The sequence below is a fragment of the Dromaius novaehollandiae genome, chromosome 4 (assembly GCF_036370855.1).
Source record: "Dromaius novaehollandiae isolate bDroNov1 chromosome 4, bDroNov1.hap1, whole genome shotgun sequence".
In the NCBI taxonomy this organism is placed as follows: Eukaryota; Metazoa; Chordata; class Aves; order Casuariiformes; family Dromaiidae; genus Dromaius; species Dromaius novaehollandiae.
Genome location: NC_088101.1, coordinates 44,565,369 through 44,575,204, shown reverse-complemented (window position 1 = coordinate 44,575,204; position 9,836 = coordinate 44,565,369). Strand labels below are relative to the sequence as shown.

At 35.6% G+C, this 9,836-nt stretch overlaps 1 long non-coding RNA gene across 11 annotated transcripts in view; it reads left to right on the top strand.

Annotated features, from left to right (window-relative positions):
- LOC112997082 (uncharacterized) overlaps nucleotides 1-9,836 on the top strand; it is a 76,018-nt gene that overhangs the window by 50,580 nt on the left and 15,602 nt on the right. For 9 of the 11 annotated variants that reach the window (XR_003262610.2, XR_010389009.1, XR_010389008.1 and 6 more), the window contains one exon: nucleotides 161-442. This is a non-coding gene — a long non-coding RNA (uncharacterized LOC112997082). The remainder of the gene's footprint in view (nucleotides 1-160; nucleotides 443-9,836) is intronic. The other 2 variants (XR_010389012.1, XR_010389011.1) reach the window with 2 other exon arrangements.

Below are 9,836 nucleotides of genomic sequence, written 5' to 3'. Positions count from 1 at the left end.
GAAAAAAGAGTTGCAACACGAGAGGGAATAGAACAGAGGAAGATTGTACTGAAATGGTTTTTGAGACACCATCATTAAAGGCATTGAATAATTTGATAGCTCTTACTGTTTTACTACTCTTTGCTGCTTTTAACAGTGTTTCAATTCTATTTCTTGGCAGGTCATTCAATTGTCTAAGTATTGAACAGCTGACTCTGAAACTACGCTATCAACTGCTGTAAATGAGCCTAGATCAATAACTTCAAAACGCTGAGGATCTGCCTGAGCAGCTTCTTCTGTGAGCTACAACCTGCTGTGTTGTGTGCTGTTGTGGGTAGGATGTGCTAATTAAGTTAATTTACCTCAATCTGCTTGGGTATCTGTATAGCATAGAGAGACCCCTTGTCACAGGCTGAAGAGTGAACTTAAACAGAAAAACCTGAAATTGGATACAAAGTAAAAGGTAAGGGAGAGGCTGTAGAAGAAACACTCAAATAAGTATGTGGCAAGCTGGTAGTAGATAAGTTGCCAGAGGAGTAAGTAACAACGTGTATGGTGTGCACTTAACAAAGAGATTAAGAACATGAGAACAGCCTTTGGACTTACCTAACTGGAAGTTCACTGCTATGTCAGTGTATCCTAAGTTTGTAGTGGTTATTTGAGACTCTTATTTGCTGAATCCAATCATTTTATTTTCTTAATTTATGTTGTATTGAAGTACTTCCTATAAACACATATCTGTGAACTGTGAAAATGCAATGAGGTATACCTTTATTATGATATACTGAAAAACAACCAGCTCAATATGAAGTGATACACTTATTCCCTTTGTAGGGTTTGGCTTTATGAACAAACATATCAGAAATGGGGTATTATACAGGTTAACTTAAACTTTCTCTGTAGGCTTAGCTGCTGCTGTGGTTAATGCCTGAGGAATGCTCCCCTTGCTTACACTATACATCCTTCTTCGTTATCTCAGTAAAGAAATGAGCCATCAATGTTAATGAGTCAGCAAGGCACACACAACAGTTCTTGCTAAATCAAACAGAAGTTTGTAATATTGCTATAATGTTGTTACAAAAACTGTTGTTGAAGGAGCTCTGAGTCTGATGTTTTTCTTAATGTGCGTTTGCAGCTGCACCGTGCTCAGTTTAGGGATGCTTTCTTTTTGTAGAAGTTGCTAGTGACAGGTAGCTTTTCTAGCCAGTTATATCTAGCTAAAACTTTTCTCTTAATTTTATTTTTTCCCCCTCTCTGCATGTTTGGATTTCTGGATGGATACAATGTCTTTAACATTAGTTACACCTGTATGTCTTTAACTTTGCTGTCCATATATTGTGCCATGTTTTCACATGCAACTAATGTGGATTAAAAGTCAAAAGATCCTGCAGTATTTATTTGTATGAGACATTGATGACTTTAAAACTCAGCAGTGGAATGACATTTTATCAGCTATGAAAGTTCTAGAGTGTGCTGAAACTAAATATTCAGCAGCAGAGTAGCCTTTATCTCGCAAACCAGTTGTACTTTTAAATAAGTGCTTATTATGTTTGATGGCAAAGGCCTGGAATGCTGATCAGGATGTGCTAGGATGCTACTCACAGATTAGAAGTAATGTGCACAAAGGTGAAAACAACTGTGGAGCTGCTGAAAATGTTGAAGTAGAATATTGTGTTTGGGCTAAATTACTGTAGCCAAGTCTGCTTATAAGCATTAATTTGAGAAGGGCTTCTCATTCACAACTGATAAAGTTGAAGGTAAATTCTGTAAGTCATCTCAAAATGAATTTCTGCAAGTTTACTTTATGTAAATCTATAAGATGAAAAAAGAGGGTTTGATGAAGTCAAGAGCTTTAGCTGTTATTGATAGATGTTTTTTCTGAACTTTACTTTTGCAAAGCCAGCACAAGAGAGGAGTGAAATTAGCCACACAAATTGAATTCAGGAGCTACAGAAACAATTCTAAATATAAAAGCTTTTTGTTGTTGTTGTTGTTTAATGTCATCTTGAGAACCTCAAAGATTAGAATGACTATGACGGTCCAGTGTTAAGAGGATGATTTGTGTCCTGATTCATGTGAGATTCAGCTATACAGGTAGTGCCAAGCACATCTTAATTTCTATCATAATGCTTAAAGGCATTTTTGTGCCAAAAATAGATAAATAACTGCTATGTATTCTATTATAAAATAAAGGTATGAGCAGTGTGAAATATGAATGAGCAGACAACATTTTGGAGTGGAAGCATGGTTTCCCTTTTACCAATACAGACTAGTGCAACTCTGAAATCATTGCTCGTTAAGCCAGTCTCTGTACTGGTAACAGAGTACTGAATATTTCTCTCACTGACGTACAGCCTGTTGGTTTAACCTCTTTTCCTGTCAAAGAAGAGAGAGTGAAATATTCTTATGTGTGTAAACTGCTCCCTCAGATAATCTCTAGTAGTCTCCCTTTCTATCTCTGAACGTGGTGACGTATCTGTAAGATTCTTTATGTTAGGACAAGACAGAGGATGAAGGCAGAAAGAGTAGAAGTGGGGCAGAGAGTATGTGGTGAGGGGGTCGGAAGAAAGGAAACACTAGAGACGTGAAGGCTCAGAGATAAGCTTCCCTGGCCATTATCTAGGCAACTGTATAATCTGCTCTGCTACTGAATGCCGGAGTCTTTTTAGGTAACTCATGGATTAGTCTGTAAAAACATGAAAAATGGTAATGCTATTTCCTCAGCTCTAGATATATGATATCATATCTAGATAAGGTATGTTTTTCATTCCTCACTTGCATCCTCCTCCTGTGATTTTGTTCTGTGAGATTTCACACTGCAGTATAGATTTTCTTGATAATAGTAAAAGCTCAGTTCATTGCAGATAAACATGTTGGGCAAAGTTGCCAAGTACAAAGCTAAATGAAACAAAGTTGGAAAGTCAAGTAAAATTCTGTGATGAAAATATGAAAACACTGCTGAATAAAAGATAAAACAAAGCAAGATAGGCTATACAACAGAAAAATCTGCATCCGTGGGAATTTGAGGTGTATGATGAAAAAAAACCATAAAGAACATGCATGGTCATTTTATCACTTATCTGTTAAGAAAACCTATTTACAAATAAAAATATAGTATTGCAATATTATATTTTTTAATCTAAGAGATCAGCTTGATTGTTTTTGTGTGCTGTTTCCACTAGCATGTTTTGGAATTGCATTGAATTTACACAGTCGTATACGCAAATAACGTATACCAAATTTTCTTTCCTTTAAAACAGTATGAATTAAACAGCAGGCAGAAGAGTTCTTTAAGCAAAATTTTACTTTCTAAACTGGGTTTAACTGGTCAGAATTCTCCCAACATTTTTTTTTTTTGGGGGGGGGGCGAGGGGAGGGAACGCTAAGGCTATAAAATATTCTATTCAATAAAAAATATAATTTTACTATGAGTGAACTATCAGTGGAAAAAAGGTCATTAAAACACTAACTAAAATTAATATGATATTTAGTTGCTATTCAGAATCTAAATTTAAAGAAAAAATAGCTGAAAATATTCGAAAACATCTTTGGTTTGATCTTGCTTCCCTTTCCTTGCAACAACAATTAGAAGACCTTTGGGCCCATATGTCTAAGCTTCTGGATGGCTGTATTTTGGCAGAGGTTTGTACTGATTCAGTCTTTCCAAGAGGAGCTTGATTATTTTTAATAAGCTGTCTCTAAACTGGAGGATCTAGGATATGCCAACAACTGGACAGCAGTAATTTTTCAACAGTGATATTTAACACAGCCTCTCTTCAGTATAAATTTCTTTAATCTAACTCTTATTTGGTTTCCTGTATCATCCTTATCTCACTGTTAGCCATGTCCTTTCCATTAAGCACCATCATTAATATGTGTCGTTCATCCAGAGCTTCTTCCTTGGTCAGAGGTGAATTGCATGCACAGCAGAGTTTGGGTAAGGCTTTTGTTTGTTTTTTCTATAGACACATTGTTACATGTTTAGGTTTAGAAAAGTCATATTAGAGAAGTGATTCTAGATTGTTCTTCGTGCAAAAGTTAATACAGTCCAAGAGAACCTACATACTACCATAAATTGTATCAAGTAGAGACTAAAACCAAAACTTGGCAACTGCAAAAAGAAGTCTTCATGAATTTCTCTCAAGTCACTAAGATTTTGGGGGCTGGGGGCTTGCTTTTTGTGGGGAGGATGACCACAGTCACATCAGAAAACACATCAGTTGTGTTTGGGTACATAACCTCAGAACATTACTATTATGAACACACAGGTTCTATCTGAGACATATTAGAAGACATAGAAGGGAGTTGCACCATCTTCCATTCTAAGTCAGTGCTAATTAGCCTTTAACTTGGATACAAAAAGAATTAAGTATAAAATTATGATCTGATTCTGCAGTGTACTAACACTTTTAACTTAGATCATATAAATGAAAGATGACAGTATTGATCATTTCTTAGGAAGCACAAGTAACTCTACTGGATTATTCAGCCATATATCTGTATAACAATAAGAAGTTAAAAAAGGCAAAAATAAATAAATGGAAATGCATTGACCTAGTAATTTTTTCATTTTTTTTCCTGACAACTTTTTTTTTTTTTAATCTAACTTTTCTGGATATACGCTTGTATGGTCTGGGTCATCAAAAGTCATCTTTGGTTTTCCAAACTGGATTACTCCTTACCTGTTAGCATGGGAGGAAAGACTATGTTCATTTTTCCATGGCAGACTACGTATTTGCTTGGCACGTCTTGCCTGAACAGAGGTTTCCTGTGCAAAGCCACAGCTATAATGAAATTAGGGCTTAGTAGCAGTAAGTTCCACTTGGGGTTCCTTTTTTCACTTCTTTATTCTTGCACAGATGTCTAGAATTCCCCTCCACTCCCCACAACAGCTTTGAAAGCAGAACATTTCAGAGTAAAAAAAAAAAACTCAACAAATATTTAAACAGTTTGAATGCACAGTTACAGATACATTTTCATATTCAGAGGCATATTGATATGAAATGCAAATGATGTGTTCTTGGTACATAAAAACAATATTAGAATCTGTAAACATAATTGTGTTGATTTTAATCTTTATTGGGAGAAAAAGCCAAGAAGATGAATTTACTTTTTAACTAGTGGTAAAGGATGTCCTACCAGCTTTTTAGGGGAGTTTGAATTGACTGACCTGCTTATCTCTGGTGTGGAAGAGACACAAAGTAGCTGGAATTGGCCAGTAGTGAGTCCCCCGGTGCTGGGGGAAGATGGTGGAGATAACATATCTGCTTCCTGCAGCCACAACTTGCAACCCCAGCAATGTTCTCAATAAATCTACAGTCAAGTAATCTCTGGCAGGTCTGCCTTCACACTAGGGCTGGGCCGTGCAGGATCTGCCGACTTCTAATTTTCAATTCATCCATTATAGTTAAATGGATATCTGGCTGAAGTGCTAAGCTAGCCTTTCAAAATATCCTCATACACTTCTACTGATGATGCATAACAGGGAGTAAAATTTAGTTTTCAGTCTAATTGTACATGTCAACAGTGAATGAAACTATTTGTGTAATAATGGAACACACATACTGATTTGCCACAGGTATTTCTTTATTTAAACACCTTTTATAAACATTGTTATATCTGTCATCACTTATGAGTGGTATCAAATCATATTTACGACTAACTCTAGTTCTGTAAAGCTTTAAGAGATATTTTGGAAACTTATTTTACACTTAGTACCGTCAGGACTCTGTAGATGTCACACTTTTGGACACTTTACTGGTAAATGCTGCTGCTAAATCAAAATGCCCTCTTCATACTCATTTATTTGCTCATTTGGGTGCTTAAAGTGTTACAAGACAAATATACAAACATATAACTTCAGATGCAGGATTATCTACTCTCCTATATTTGCTACTACTATCCTAGGAACTTTAGATGAAGTAATTGTTGACATAAACCTACACTTCATAACTTTCTATAGAATGCCAGACAAATCTGTAACTTATCAGTGTAACTTAGCCCTGTATTTTGATAGGATGACATTGCAAAAGGAAGCCAGTGAAGGTTTTAAGTTTCTTCCCGCATACGTAAAAATCAATCTATGAAGTTTTAATACAAACATATAGTGTTTGTTTTGAAGCAATTTGTGACAGCTCTATCAATTTTGACTTCCATGCTGTCCACTAAGCCTGCTGAGATTAATGTGCATGTTGAAATCAACAAAGTCAAAATCCAAATAGCACCCAAATACTTTGGTATCTTACTGTTTCCATTTTTTTTACTCCCTGGTTTAGCGTGTAGTCTGTTTGGGCCAAAATGCCTGTGTACTTCATGGACTGAAACTTTGCAGCCATATGAAATTTTACTGAAATAGCTGAGGCTCCAGACTGGCTTCAACTTTTATGGACATTGTCTAACATGCTGCTAAATCTCAGATAGTAAATTTACCTGGAGCAGGCTGCCTGCCTTCGTGTCTCTCTCTCTCTGAGAAGATCCTGTATACCTTAGAGAAAAGTAAATAGCTGTTGATGTTTTGATATAAAAGTACTATAGTAAAATACACTTTCAAGGTATCTTTAAAATCTGCATTGTTCCAATTTATAGATAATCCTGTGTGCTGTCAGTGTTTCTGCACTATTACTATAGAGGATAATACTGAATAAGCTTAAAATAAGAAACAACGGTAGGATACATAAAAGCCTTTAGGTGGGAAGAATGAACATCTCCAGAGTTCCATTATGAGAAATAACTACCTGGAGCTCATGAAAAATGCTTTTTACTTGAAGTTAGCATTGTCCCAGTGGTAATTCATTTGGGGAAGCAAATGGATGATGACACAGTGGAAGACTATCTAGATTTCTTGCAGCCAACTATTGGTCTCCTTTGATATAGATAAAGTTTTAGGAACATGCTATGGCATGGAAAGCTGTAGACATGATTAATTGATTCAGGCTGTTCTGAGCTATTTGTGCGCGTTGTTTCTTTTCAGTTTGACATTTGCACTAACACTTTGTTTATATCCTAGGTGGCACCTATGGCTGCAAGTGGCCAAGCCAGACTTAATAGAGAGAACACAATTTTGTCTTCCTGTAGCATTGATGTTCTACAAGCAGATGACAGGGAAGAGCCTGTACCAATAATTTTTTGCCTGCAGTATATAACTGCCATTTTCAACTAGTTTACATTTCAGACACTGGGTGGAATTTGGTTTTGCAGTTGTCTACTAGAGATCTTGTTTTGTGTCTTGGGTTTGACATCTTGTGAGGAGAAAGTAAGGAATACCGGGGGAAAAAAATGTTTATAATATTTATTCAGAAGCTTCCCAATGCCTGCAGACCTTGTTATATTTGTTTTCCCTTATTACTTAGGGAATTAAAACCATAATGGATTAATTAACTCAGACTAATGTGGTGTTTTTTTTCCTGTTTGACTGAAATAGACAGTGGCCTTTTAATTATTTTTAAAATGGAGAGAAATGATTTGATTTTAATCAAGGGGCATATTTATTGAAGATCTCAGAAGTTATTCTTTTAAGTGTTGAAATGAGTATTGCATTGAAATAGAAACAGTTGCAGAAGAGCTCTATCTACACTTAAGAACTGGGGAATCTTACCAAACAAAAATGTTGCAATTCATAATCTTTCATTGATTTTTTTTTTAATATAACTATATATCCATATATATATTTCCTAGATTGAAAGCAAGTTCTTCTATTTTATGACCCCTAACGTTTTGATTAGTGTGAAGGTTTAGGACTGCTCTAATAACTCTTGTAAAAATCTAGGTTTACATGATCATATATTTGCATGTATTTTTCTTCCAAACTTCCAGGTCCAACCGGAAACTTATTTAATAACTCAGAGAAACATGTAGATCCCCAACTTCTCAGATAACCAGCAACTAGGGCACAGCCCTCCTGACATTCCCTAATGCCGTGCTGAAGCATTTGTAATGATAAACTAACCATCCAGTCTTAATACCTCAGAATGAATGTGAAGTCGGTACATTATCACGAGAGGGAGCCATTGTCAATACCATATTCTGAAGTCCAGTATGTTGTTTTACAGATTTGCATTAATCACATTTCAAGAGAAGTATGAGTTCTGTGCACCTATGGGGAAAGATTTTTGGGGAGGTAGCTTTTAGAAATCTCCATAGAGAACTAACTGGTAATGGAATCAAGACATATCCCCCACACAATAAAATACGAATTAAACTTTCGGCAAACAAGGCTTTTCAGTATCATCAGAACTCCAACTGTGGTGCAGAGGGAAGATACTTTATGATGAAACATGTTAACTCTTAAATTCCCTCTGTTTCTCAGAGTTATCTTCTTATAATACTTGCATACTTCATCTAACTTCAGAATAGTGATTTTTGTTTTATATTCACAGGAAATGTGGAAGTGGTACTAAAAATTAACAAGAAATTAATTAAAGCATGTTCCCATCTGAATAAATACACAAGGTCTTGTTGTACTCCTAGTACTTAGAGAATCGCTTAGGCTAATGAAAATCTTCATAGAAAACTGTTCTTTTTGTTGAAATAGAGAATACAGTTGCATAACAATCTTCTCTAAATGTAATTTCTTCAGTAGCCTTCACCATTAAAAAAATCTCAGAATAATAACTTTTTTTCCTTTTATGTGGTTTGAGTTTTACATATGCTGCTGTAACAGACCAATGAATATTATGCCTTTTTATTTAAGAATAATTTCCTAACTCTTTGGCACCATCCTTCCCTAAGAGAGAAAGGGAGACTCTATTTCATCACTTGGTTTAATAAGCTGATTCTTCAAATGTCATTTTATGGCAATATGATTGGACCACTGTCACTTCAAATTTATTATTTGTCCTCTTCTCTAACTTTCCATCCACTTCAACTTTAGGCATGCTGCTTTTAAAAACTCTCCTTGCACTGACCAAAAAATGCAAAGCTGCATTTTTTGGATCCAGCCTCTCCCTAACCACTTCGTTTCTTTATTCTCCACCTCATCCTTTATTATCCCTTTCTTAGGACTTTTCAGAGAGGGAGCAGCTACAGTTTGCTGGAGTTTTTTCACTTCTGTTAAAGTTTAATGCTGTTCACTTATATCACTGTTTCATTTTAAGTGATCTACCAGATTGCTGCTTCTATTTTCTTTCCAAACTTTTCCTTTAAAGAAGTAGTTTGAAACTTGTAGTTTGAAACTTTGTAGTTTGAAATGTAGTTTGAATGCTTGTAGTAAAGCATTTTTTAGCAAGGAGATACAAAATCAAAGTACATTGTATCAATGCTCTTACAGAAAATGGAAAGCTTTCTATCTTTCATTTTGGCTATAGTAACATTACAAAGAATGTTTCACTGTTGTATGTTTGTAGTAAACCATTATCTTTTACCTCTTCCATATAACACTTTTCTACTTGCTTTTTTTTCTTGAAAATGATATGCTGGTGCATTGTAACTCTCAAGAGTTTCTGAACTAGGAGACAGGACAACAAGCCATTTTAACATAAACTGTGTTAAAGCAGATGGGGAGAAACCAAAACACTTGCACGACTGGTAAAGAGCCTAGCCTTTAATGGACTTAAGGGCTTACTGCCCTTCATGGCTTGCCAGAGGACCAAATATCTTCCCTAAGCTTTCTTAAAACAACCTTTATTAACTTTAATATCCCACCCCGTAGTAATGGCTTGAGCTTTAAGCAGACTGATTAGCCGAACCTGTGTAGGTTTTCTGGGTTTTGATCCTCAAAACCAAAAGAAGGTAAGAATAAAAATGTTGGGAGTGACAGCATCTTGTCCACAATAAGACTGTCATCTTGAAATCACAAGTAGAGAATTGTAGTAATAACATGTAGACTTAAAAACGTAATGGTTAAGATTACTGTCTATAAC